Below are 12280 nucleotides of genomic sequence, written 5' to 3' on the forward strand. Positions count from 1 at the left end.
TATCGATCTGTTCCTCCACTTTCTGTTTTTATCGGCCTACAATAAGAATGTCTTATTGTACCTGGCCTCTGGGAGTATTTCCTACAACAAATGCTAGATTGTTCTCACTCCCTGGCTTCCTGGCTTGCTATCAGTGAGAGTTGCTGATACTAACACTGTGTGTTCAGCTCAGTGCTGACAAAAAACAAAACCAAACCAAAAAACAAAACCCCACAGGAATTACTAACTGTCCTAGAAGTTTTCAGTCTTAGCAAAACAGACAAAACAATTTTGAGAGGAATGCTATCTTGGAAGATAATGGAATCTCAAAACAGTCTTGAGTTGCTGGCTGCTTTCTCTTGCTATTTCACTTTCCCTTTGCTGCTGCTTCTCTTCTAAGAAGCTTCTAGTCACATTCCTCCTTAGTAGGTGGGGGAAGGGAAAACCAACACTGCTGAGCAACATTAGGCATCAGGTTCTGCATTTGATGTTCAAAATCAACCTGTGAGGCAGGTTATGACAAACCCAGAACAGTAAGCTTAGTATCTTGCCCAAATACATTAGAAAGAAAGTGGCCCTGAAACACGCAGGTATGGTGGTGTTAATCCCTGCAACAGGGCCTCCCCTCTTATAAACTCTGTTGTATTACAAGCTTTCCATGTCACCCTCCTCCAGGTTCTGAGTTCCTCCAGGGCGATGACTCTATCTTCACGTACACATTAGAAACTCAACAAAGGTCAGTTTATTTCTCTCTCTTCTCTTCCCCTGCCCATCATTAAACATAGGCTTGATTATGCTAACGACATGCCTTGCGTTCTCCATAATTCAAGGATGTCTTAGTGTTAACGCCACTTGATTTGAGGACTCAATAACATATATGATATGAATAGTACAAACCAATAAGCACTTTAAGTACTCAGTTGGGTGGTAGAGGAAACGATAGTAATGAGGGCAGTAATAGACATGGTAGAAATAGGCTTCATAAAACGCGTGGGATATTGAGTCATGGAAGATGAGTAGGATTTAGACCACAAGCAGTTATTAAGTTCCTATCCCATGGCAGGCCTAGTTCTGCATGTGGGAGTGAGGAATCAGGGTAAATAAGTAATGGAGAGACTAGAGAAGAGCCTTGGAACTGAACTTGGTGCTTTCTGGAAGAAGTAAGAAACCAAAGTTCAGAGCTGTCACATAAAGAATACCGTATCCTATTGAGAGGTTAAGGGAAGGGGAATAACTGAACTCTTCCCCAAAAGAGTTATTTTTCAGGAGAGGTGAATGAGGGATGGGTGCCAATTGCCAACCATCAATTAGTATCTTTTCTATTCACCTTCAGCAATGCTCCAGTCTCCTCAGGAAGAAAATCACTTTTTAAAAGTGTGAGAGGGACACAGCTTTTCCTGGAGATCTTCCAGCTTTGAGTTAATGAATCTCACTTCTGAAGCTGTGAAATGTTAAAGTATCACAAGGTCCAGAGGGGCATGGAAGGAAAACACTTAGATCCAAAGAGCTACCACTCATTTGGATGTGTCCATAATCAGCAAGTAGGGCTCTCAGTCTGTGCTCTAATGAAGAACTGTAAACTCGAGGTCGTTAAGGAAAAATTAGGACCTGTGGCAACTATTTTAATTATTTTCAGGAGAATTCAATGTTACAAATTAGAAGGTTGGTAGAGAACATCCAGTTCTAGTCCACATTCCTCAAGGTGAAGAAAGTAGAACCCAGAGAGGTCCCACCCCTCACCTGGATCTCACAGTAAGTACAGCTCAAACTGAACTTTGGGTCCAAGAACAGTGTTTCCAATACGTCAAGGTTTAAAGTGGGTCAGCATATACAGAAAATATCACTGGAAGGTGCACAGAGCATGGGTACTTGTGGTTGCTTCTAAGAGGGAAAATGAGTGGCCAGAGACCGGGGTGGGGGGAGATTTAATATTCACTGAATGTCTTTTTGTACCTTCTAAATTTTGTGCTGTGTATATGTTCTCTAATCAAAAAATAAATAATTCATTTTAAGAGTCCAATGGAGTCCTAATTCTTGCTTCGTTTCCCCCGCTGTGTAATGTTTGTGTAAAATAATTTTTTGACTCAGTCTTTTGATTCTGCAGAAGCAAGATTAAGCACTTTGGAGGTGGTGATGGCAGTTGGTTACTACTTTGTGGCTAGAACAAGAAGAGTCTCCTGAACCTCAAGCCAGTCCTATTCCAGAGTCCCAGTTTCCTGCCAATGTTGATTGTGGCACAATCTGGCAGGATAAAACCCAGAGAAACACAGATCAATTAGCAGTCAGTGATTTCATTCACTTCAGTGCAGGATATGGTCATTAACAAACCAGGATGGAGAGCTCTCAGCCAAAACTGTCCTTTCCAAGACAAGGGAAGATGCAAAGGTGGGAATCCAACGTAACTCACTAGTGAGCCCCTTCAATGGCAGAGCCGAATGCTGGAAGAATCAGGCTGCTCCTTGACCCCAGCAAACTGTTGCCCAGCTGAAATGTGAAAATGACTGTTGGAAGGGCAGCACAACAATGGAAGAGCTAACCATCTCCTGGAGTTTTTCCAAACATAGTATTATGAGAAAGGATAGTCTGTAATGTATTCCATGGCGATTTAATGCATGAATCTATTATGAACAAGTTAGAGGAAACTGGCTCAGATTTCCCGAGCCAGTTTTTCTATTGGTGTTTCAATTTCATTTCATTTTTTTTAAAGATTTTATTTATTTATTCATGAGAGACACACAGAGAGAGAGGCAGAGATATAGGCAGAGGGAGATGCGAGACTCTATCCCAGGACTCTGGCCAGGATCATGACCTGAACCAAGGGCAGACACTCAAGCCACCCAGGTGCCCCTGATGTTTCAATTTTAAACCCCAGTTGATTAGAAAATTAGAATGTGGTATGTTAAACCTAAAAAAGGAAATAATAATCCTGCTACCTCCTGTGCAGTAGGGAAAATACTTATTCCTTCACTGGATATTGAGACCCTGAGGCATTTTGGAGGATACAAAGATGAGGTTTACTTTTACTTTCCACTTAGGTATCTGTGTATACCCACCTATTAATACTTGTTTAGACAAGTATTTTTTTAGTGGCAGTTAAACTGCTAAAGTCTAGAATTATCCTTACTTTCTATTTAGCTTACAGTACATCTTCTAAATGAGGTCTTTGAAACAATCTAATAATACTACCATTCATTAAATGCTTACTATATGCGAAGTACTGTGGTAAGTGCTTTATATGAATTTTTCCACTCAATTCTTACATCAACCCCATAAGGCACTTACAGAGGAGCCTCACAGAAGTTAAATAATTTGTGCTGGTTAACAAGTGGAAGAGCAAGGATTCAAATCCAGGCTCTTATTCCACCAGTATTTAATGACTGCCTACGTGGCAGGCACGAAAGGTAGGGGAGAAAAAGGAGGACTAACCTCTGCCCTCCTGAGTTTAGGAGCTTTAGAAGTCTTTCTGATTCCAAAGTCCATGGTTGAGATATTGACACTATACTACTTCCCTAAGTCTGTGCAAACAAGAACCACATTTTCTTTTAAGATTTTATTTATTCACGAGAGACACGGAGAGAGGCAGAGACACAGGCAGAGAGGGAGAAGCAGGCTCTTTGCAGGGAGCCCGATGTGGGACTTGAACCCGGGACTCCAGGGTCATGCCCTGAGCAGAAAGGCAGAGGCTTAACCGCTGAGCCACCCAGGCGTCCCAAGAGCCACATTTTTCTAAGGTGATTCCTCTGAAAACTGGCATCCTGAGGGAATCTGGCCAAGCATTTCTGTTCTCTAAGCCTCCTTTCTCCATGCATACTAAAGTCCTATTTCTGTTCTGTGCTCAGAAAATAAATTCTGTGTCCTTAAAAAGTATAAAGAACAGTCTGAGAGCATGGGCTGTGGCAGAAGACCTGGGTTCTGGGCCCAGCTGGTTCATTTACTAGCAGCCTGACCTTGAGCAAGTAATCCCTCTGAGCCTTAATTTTCCCGTCTGCAAAAATCGGCATATTATCCATTGCGTGTGCCTGTAGGGTTAACTAAATGAGACGATGAGCCCAGCACATAGTAGGAGCAAAGGGTCGCTGTTGTTATTTAGTAGGATTAGGGAGCACAAGAAAACCTCGGGCACGTGTGTTATGTGCTCGAAGGTGTGTTTGTCTAGGCGTTTCTAGTAGCATCCTGTTTGTGCAGTTGTGTACAGGTATTCTTTCTCTTAAAGGTGCACACGCAACCTGACTGATCGCAGTATCTCGGGCTTACAAACGCAATAAATGCTAGTTGAACGAACCAATGACGGAATGCACGGTCAGTCTCAGCGAATTAAGAGGATCGGATGTGAGGACCTACGTAAAGCAGCTGCAACAGTCCCTCTCCCAAATCAGTGCCCTCTGGTCCCGCAGCCCCCCTCGAGTTTCACTGAACCTAGAATGTTAATGCAAGTGGGCGTAAACATAAATATAAATGGGTGTACGGCCATGCGGGCCTCACCGTGTAGCTGTGAGATCAGATAAACGCCGGGTGGGAGCGCTTTTGTACACGAACCTTGTCTGCAAACGTGAGCGCGGCTCCGTATCGAAGACGGCCCACGCCCACGCGGCCGCGGCCGGCGCCGAGCCCCCGCTCCGCCCCCTCTTCCTGGTTTTCCCGGCAAGCCGCCCCTCCGGCGTCACGTGACAGAGGTGGCCGGCCGGACCGAGCTCCTGATTGGCCGGGCCGCAGAACGCCTCGCGATTGGCCGGAGGCCGGCGGGCCTCCGCCTCCCTCCTCCTCCTCGCCGCGGCCCACGTGAGGGGGGCGAGTCACGCGATTTCCGGGAACCCGTCAGGAAGGACATAAACAAAACAAACCGAGGCAGCATGGAGAGGGGCCGCGGCCCCTGCAGCGGAAGCCGACCCAGCCCCTGAGCCGCCCCCGCACCCACAGGTGAGCTCCGCTGCTCTCCGCCCGGAGCCCGCCGGATCCTGGGCTGGGGGACCAGCCGGGCGGGGGGCGGAGGAGGGCCGCTGGCCTACGAGGCGGCAGCGCCGGGGCTCTGAGCCGGGCCGGCGCGGGGCGGCTGGGACCAGGGCCGACTCTGGGGGCGCGCGGGCCTCAGGCTGCCGCCTGCCGGTCACGGGGTCTCCGGGTCCCCTCCCCCACCCCCGGCCCGGGGCAGTTATATAAAAGCGCGGGGCGGCGGTAGAGGGGGCCCACGGGTGGGCGGCAAGCTAGGCCAGGGGTGGGCAACGCCAGGCGTTTGCCCTGCCAGGCCGTCCGGCCCTTCCCTGCCGCCTCGGAGCCCGGGGCCGTGGCTGCCGGCAACCGGCCTGTCAGAGAAGCGAGCGGGTGGGAGGGGCCGGAGAAGGGAGGGGAGGCGAGGCTGGCGGGGGAGGAGAGAGAGGGGCGTGTGAGGAAGGGCCGGGGCCACGAAGGTTGGAACCGGGCAGGGAAGAGGCGAGGGAGCGCCGGCGGGGGGCGGAAGGGGACCCAGGCAGGGGTGTCTCTGGGGTAGCCGCTCCCCCTTCCCGTCTCCGCCCCAGAGACGGGCTAGAGGGGCCTCCCTCCGGGATTTGTTTATATGTCTTCTCAAAGCAGCTTGAAGCGGCTCGTAGGCGGAGCCCTCGGCGCGGAGTGGCAGGCCGTGCCGTCCAATGGCGCAGGCGGGCCCAGGCTGCCGTGCCAATGGCCGCGGGGGAGGCGGTGCCGCGGGGCCCCCAATTGGTTAGGCTGTGCCGGGGGTGGGCCGGGCGAGGCGGCCATGTTAGATGGGAGGGGACCGGTGGTGGTGGGTCACTGGGAGGGGAGGAGACAGGGCAAAGGGCGAGGGAGCCGGGCCGGGGGCGTTTCGGGTGTCCGAAGGCGAGTCCCATCGGACCAGGAAGTAGCTCAGGGGAGCCAGACCCCGACCCGCCGCTCTCCCCTCCAGAGCAGAGGAGGCAGGGAAGTACCGAGGGCAGTCTAGCCGCCCCTGGGGGTGGTTCCTGGGACTAGATGGAGCTCAATCTTTGGATTCTCCCTCTTTCTCGGCCCTACCCTTCCTGACAAACACGGCCGCCAAACCCTGTAATTGCTCTCCTCTAGCCCAAGAAAGCAAACCCTTTTGCTGTCTCTGAGCGGGCTTGAGCCTTAAGAAGGTACTTGGGTAACTAGCGGTCTGAATTTCGGCACAAGGCCTCACATAAAGACAGGCAGTGAGGAGGAAGTTCTGCTTCTCTGGATTTTGCACGGAAAACCAGGACTAGAAAAAGCCGAGAAAGTTGCTAACAGCTGGGTGGGGTTTCCATTTTTTCATCAGGGTACCTTCTAAAGATCGCCCCCGCACTTTCTAGTCCTGGTCCTAGTAGTAATTTGCCCTTCCTGCCTACGTGAATTTGTAGCTCATGTGAATCAACTTCGTAAGAAAACCGAGCCTTGAGAAAATTATTTAGATCTGAAGGTTCTTTTAGGACTTTGTCTTGTGACTACCCTGCAGGTGAGGAATAGGATCAAAATCTGACTGACTTCTTTTTTAAAAGCAGAAAATAAGACTTTTACGTCAATCTGGTGATCCGTGGTAAACGGGTTGTCACTTGGTTGTACTTTTAAATATTTTTTTACCATTTTCTTTTCATCCAAAATAGCTGGGAAAACACCAAAGATGAAGGGGAAATGGTATGAATATTTAGGAAATCAGTTATTTTACTTTGTTTCCTGATTATTTTGACATCCTGTCAGCCTCATTAAATGGTTGATGTGGCTTTATGATAACATCACTTTACAACCTGTGACTTGCACTTGTTGATGCACTTAGGGTATCGTGCAGAGGGCATTCAGGAGTTGACTGTATTTGAGAATTTGCACTTTCTCCTGTTACATTAACTGGAGAAAAAAAATCGGTAAATAAATGATTTGTCGATTTCTGTATTGTTTTTGACATGCTTGACTCAGTGGTATTAAGAATGATATGTAAAAATATAACCCCTGTTTTTTTAATAGACTTTAGTTCTTAAATATAACTTAAACTAAATCCACCATTTGCTTTTAAAGTGTAGTGTGTAGTCAGAATTGACAATTATATGACTTGGAATTAATCAGCAGAGGTTTGTTTCCCTGTGAGTTTTGACTTGGATATTTGGGGGAGGAATTCTCTTTGATTGTATTCAGTGGTTCAATCTTCCAGGCTAGATAAACTCTTAGGCTAGACATAATTTGTCAGGTCATTAGACTGATGATTTTAAGATAGGAGTTGACAAATTTTTTTTCTGTTCATGGTCAAAAGTAAATATTTAGGCTTTGTGGGCCATGTAGTCTGTCACAGCTACTCAGCTCTGCAAATAATAGCATGAAAACATAGTATGTTTGGGGTTGTATTCTAATAAAATATGTTTACAGGAACAGGCTGTGGTTGAAGGTTGTAGTTTATCAACCCCTGTACTAAGACATCAGCCACTAGGTTTTAATTACTTAAATGTAAAGATACTGCAGAACATGTAAACGTGCACTTCAGGTAGTAATTTGAGCATTTGTAGAATGTATATTATCTCTTGCCTTGAAGAATTTTTAGAATAAGAGCACATGACAGCATTGTATTATATATATTTTTTTCATTTGTAAAAAGATGTTTTCCTAAAAAAATGCTTACTTTTTTTACTTTTTAAAAGTAGGCTCCACACCTAGTGTGGAGCACAACATGGGGAACACATACGTGACTCTGACATCAGGACCTGAGCTGAAATCAATAGTCAGACGCTTAACCCACTGAGTTACCCGGGTGCCCCTGGAAAATCTTTTAAAGCAAATGTTGGAATATTAAGTCCTGTTTATTTTATTCAATGCATTCCGATTGAAAATTTTGCTTTTTAAGATATGATACCTAAGAACCTTAATATAGTCAAGGGTAGGGTCTTACTGATGTCTAAAAGTACAATTAGTGTATCATTCCTAACAAAACTGTTTACAGCTGTTTGAAGAGATATTAGGCAAATGAATAGTTAATACTATTAGTTCTTATATATAGCATACAGTTGATTTGGAAGCTACACTGATGGTGCCGTTGCCTGAGGTTGTTTGTAGAATTACCTAAATAGGGTAGGATACCTTTTCAGACAAGATCCCAAAAGATACAGGTTGTTACCCGTCCACTTCCTTGGAAAAATGTGAAGTGGTGCTAAATGCCAACTGAAGCAGAGATGCCAAAACGTTAAAATATTACATAGGCAAATATTTAATTTTTTCATGGATAGCTTTGTGCATTGTTTCTAGGTGTTAATCCTCCACTTTTGTTGACTTGAACTGGGTTTTAAGTGCAAGCCTGACAGTTGAGAAGGAATATATTGACCTCTTAAGATTGAAAAGCATTATATGGCCTGTTAACCTTGTTTCTAATTCTATTTCACCTACTATTTGTCTGAATTACTGTGGGTAATTCAGTTTATTAATTTGTAATGGGAGAGATTAATGATGTTTTCTATCTTTTAGTGGGATATTGGGAAATTGTCAGTTATTGTATTCTGTAGGTTTTGTACTTTGAATATGCTAATACTTCCAGCTGCTTGGAACCACTTGTCAAATCTCCATTCAGTTTTCTTTCTTTTGTTTTAATTGTCTCTCAGTTTATCTTTTTTTAAGATTTTATTTATTTCAGAGACAAAGAGCATGAGCTGGGGCGGGGGGCGGAGAGCGGAGTAGAAAGCAGACTACCTGCTAGGCAGAGAGAGCCCAACATAGGGCTTGATCCCAGGACCATCATGACCTTAGCGAAGGCAGACGCTTAACCTACTGAGCCACCCAGGCACCCCTAAGTTTATCTTTATTAGCGCTTGTACCACAGTATGATACTTATCCATTTATGTCATCTGCCTGGTGAGCCACTTGAAGTCAGATTCTGCCTCTTTATTTCTATATCCCCAGTGCCTCCCCATGTTCCTGACACCTTTTAGTGCTTCATTTATGTAAGAAATTCTTAAATGGATGTATTGTTAAAAACTGCTTATCTGGAAGGTAATAAGTCAGTCTACTATTAGTAGAGATGTTGGGCTTAGAAGGGAGGAATTAATCACCATCTGCTCAAACAAAAAGCCTTCATTTAAAAATTGACCCTTTTCTTTTGAGAAGGTTTATGGAAAAGCTATTTTGATGATGTTTAAAATTCCCTTGAATTCTTTTGTCGATTTTTTTCAGATACATTCCATTAGACTTGTTGAATATTCCTTCTAAGCGTGTGCATACAGACAGACAGACAGACACACACACACACACACACACACACAAAACCTGCGTTTTGTCCTTTGGATTCGTCATTAGCTCTTGGCACACTTGGATCTCTGAATGTTTGGCAAATGTGAGTGGAACCTCTTATTTCTTAGAGGTTTGGAACAATTGTTCATCTATATAGCAGTGTTTCTCATCTTGGGGGGAGGCACTGTAAAATCACTCTTGTTAATAAGTCTAATTTACCCCAGTGGGGAGCACATGGAAAGAGTTTGTTGCAGGGGACTCTAATGATACATGGTGACTACAGTACCATCCCATTGCCTTGCTAGCCAAACCTTGTATGGTTTTTCACCAGTTCATGACTTTTCTTCCAAAATCTACATTGGAATGGAACTCCCCTCCCCAAACAACTTTTTAAATCATTCATCTCCCCACTAATTCCCAGCTACTCAGATCATGCTACTATTCTGTCCTTTTAACACCAAGCCCTTTTACATCTTTTGTTACAAAGTTGTGTTTTATGTATTGTTGATGTGGACGGTTTCCCATGAAAGCATTATGAACTTGCTGATTTTGTGTCCTCCAGTTTTCTTCAGATTCTTTTTGTACATTTATTTTCTTTAGTATGTAATATTCTGTCTTTGAGAGTTTAAGGTGCTTTTTTTTTATTTTAGAGGGGAATTTTCTTCTTTGCTGTATGCTATTTTTGATGCAGTTTGCCTTCTCCATTATATTTTTGCCATTCAACAGAAATTTAAAGCATTACAAAAATAAAACTTTCAGGAAAAGTCTTTGGTATGGGGAGGAACTAGGGGTAGGGGCATGTGTAACTCATTCAGAAGATTCACTGTAGAATTCAGTAAGGCTTCTAGCTTACTTGTGTTGTATAAGATGTGTAAAATTTCCTACTTATAAAAGGACTTTACAGTTTTTTGAAATGCTTATTAGTAAGGGTTTTTGTCCTTACTATTGAATCCTCTACTAGAATTGCCTGCAGACTAATAGAGGAAACAAGACCTTGCAGTTCCAATAGTAGGATCATTTTTAGAACAGCACGTTCTGAAAATACGGAAGATGGGCTACTAACTCTGCCTGGGAAGGTTGGAGAAGCTTCACAGAAAAGGTCCATTTGAACTGGAAGACCAGTTCTAGTCCAGTCAAGGAGGTGTAAAAGCTATATGTGGGGCACCTGTCTGGCTCAGTGAAGCATGCGACTCTTGATCTCAAAGTCATGAGTTTGAACCCCGCATTGGTTATAGAGCCTACTTAAAAAAATAAAAAGATATATATTGATGTTTAGGGTGGGCTTGGATTTGAGAAAGCTTACGTAAGTAAGGCGGGGCCATGGAGAGGGGGTAGGTGGAGGAGGAGGAGGAGACTCCTTGGTGAGATTTCGGAGGAAAGGGCTTTTTTTGTTGTTTTCTTTTGTGTTCTTGTCCTACTTCTCCTAGGCCTGCTCTACACTGTCAGGTCTCTGGTTTCTTTGTAGCTCTGACTTTGATTAGATGGTCTCTTTTCCCATCATTTTTAGTTTTTCTTTTAGTCCTTCATCAAGGCCTGACACACCTCTCTTTTCTCCTGTAATATATCAGTACGGAGGTACTTTTTATTCTGATCTAATGTGTCCCTTGCCTTTATCTCACCTTCTGGTTTCCATCCCTTTCTTTATTCCCTTTGGGTTTCTTTTCCCCTTTTTTTTTTGACTCTGACTTTTCCTCTTCATTTTGCTTTATTTTTTTATTTAGATTGTATTTATTTATTCATGAGAGACAGAGCAAGGCAGAGACGTAGGTAGAGGGAGAAGCAGGCTCCCTGTAGGGAGCCTGATATGGGATTGGATCCCAGGACCCCCGTATCACGCCCGGGGCCAGAGGCAGATGCTCAACCATTGAGCCACCCAGGGATCCCACATTTTTGTTTTTAAATAAAAAACATTAAATAAAAAACATTTAAATTAAAAAATTTAAATTTAAATTAAAAAATTTAAATTTAAATTAAAAAATTTAAATTTAAATTAAAAAATTTAAATTTAAATTAAAAAATTTAAATTTAAATTAAAAAAATTAAAAAAAATTTAAATAAAAAACATTAAATAAAAAACATTTTTGTTTTATTTAAAAACAAAAATGTGGGATCCCTGGGTGGCTCAGGGGTTTGGTGTCTGCCTTGGGCCCGGGGCATGATCCTGGAGTGGAGTCCCGGGATTGAGTCCTACATCAGGCTCCCCGCATGGAGCCTGCTCCTCCCTCTGCCTGTGTCTCTGTCTCTCTCTTTCTCATGAATAAATAAATAAAATCTTTTAAAAAAATAAAAAATAAAAACAAAAACGTTGTTTCACACTGTCAGCTTCTTTACATTTGAATAGCAACGTATGTCTGAGTTGATTCCCTTTTGGGAAATCTTGTGAGATCAGCTTATCTTTGATACCTTTCCCAGTACTCATTATCCATCTCTATGAATTTCCTTTTATGAAGCATTTTGCTTTGTATTCAGAGATGCCATTTCTCATAGGCTACAGTGCAGAATATAACCACTCCTATGCTGTGTTTTCTACTTCTTATGCATCTTAAAATTGTTACGTGAGAAGATCCAATTCAACTCTTTACCTGAAGTTTTCCCAAGCTTACCCAGGTAGAGATGGTAGTACTCTTCTCTGTAGTTTTAGTGTTTTCTAAACACCTCAGCTTTACTGAGTAGTTAATAATTTACATAAAATAAAGTTCACCTGATTTTTAGTTTTGACAAACCTAGGCAGTCATCTAAAGTATTTCTATAGTCATGATATGGAACACTTCCATCACCACAAAAGTTCCCTCATGACCCTGCTTCACCCCTGCCCAAATCACTGATTTACTTCCTATTGCTATGGTTTTGTCTTTCCTGGAATTTCATTTAAATGCAGTCATAGAACATGTGTTGTCTTTTGAGTATGATTACTTTTAATGTTAATAATGCTTTTTTGATTTCATGCCATTTCAAGTATCAGTTGAGTACTTGTTATTGTATGGATGTACCACAATCTGCCCATCCATTTTGGGTTTGCTTCCAGATTTTAGGCTGTTCTGAATAAAGCTACTATAAACATTCACGTACAGGTCTTTTAAATACTTCTCTCCTTATTAACTCTCTTTTATTT

The 12280-nt window shown here is 43.4% G+C and overlaps 1 protein-coding gene across 2 annotated transcripts in view; it reads left to right on the forward strand.

Moving 5' to 3' along the window:
* The first annotated feature begins 4767 nt into the window (after positions 1-4767).
* Positions 4768-12280, forward strand: part of CREBRF (CREB3 regulatory factor) — a 58229-nt gene continuing 50716 nt past the window's right edge. The window contains exon 1 of one of the 2 annotated variants that reach the window (XM_055325239.1): positions 4768-4896. The gene's annotated coding sequence lies outside the window, so the exon portion shown is untranslated. Of the gene's footprint in view, positions 4897-5832; positions 6425-12280 lie in introns of those variants that run through there. The other variant, XM_055325240.1, reaches the window with a different exon arrangement.

The sequence above is a fragment of the Nyctereutes procyonoides genome, unplaced genomic scaffold (assembly GCF_905146905.1).
Source record: "Nyctereutes procyonoides isolate TBG_1078 unplaced genomic scaffold, NYPRO_anot_genome, whole genome shotgun sequence".
NCBI classification, from domain to species: domain Eukaryota; kingdom Metazoa; phylum Chordata; class Mammalia; order Carnivora; family Canidae; genus Nyctereutes; species Nyctereutes procyonoides.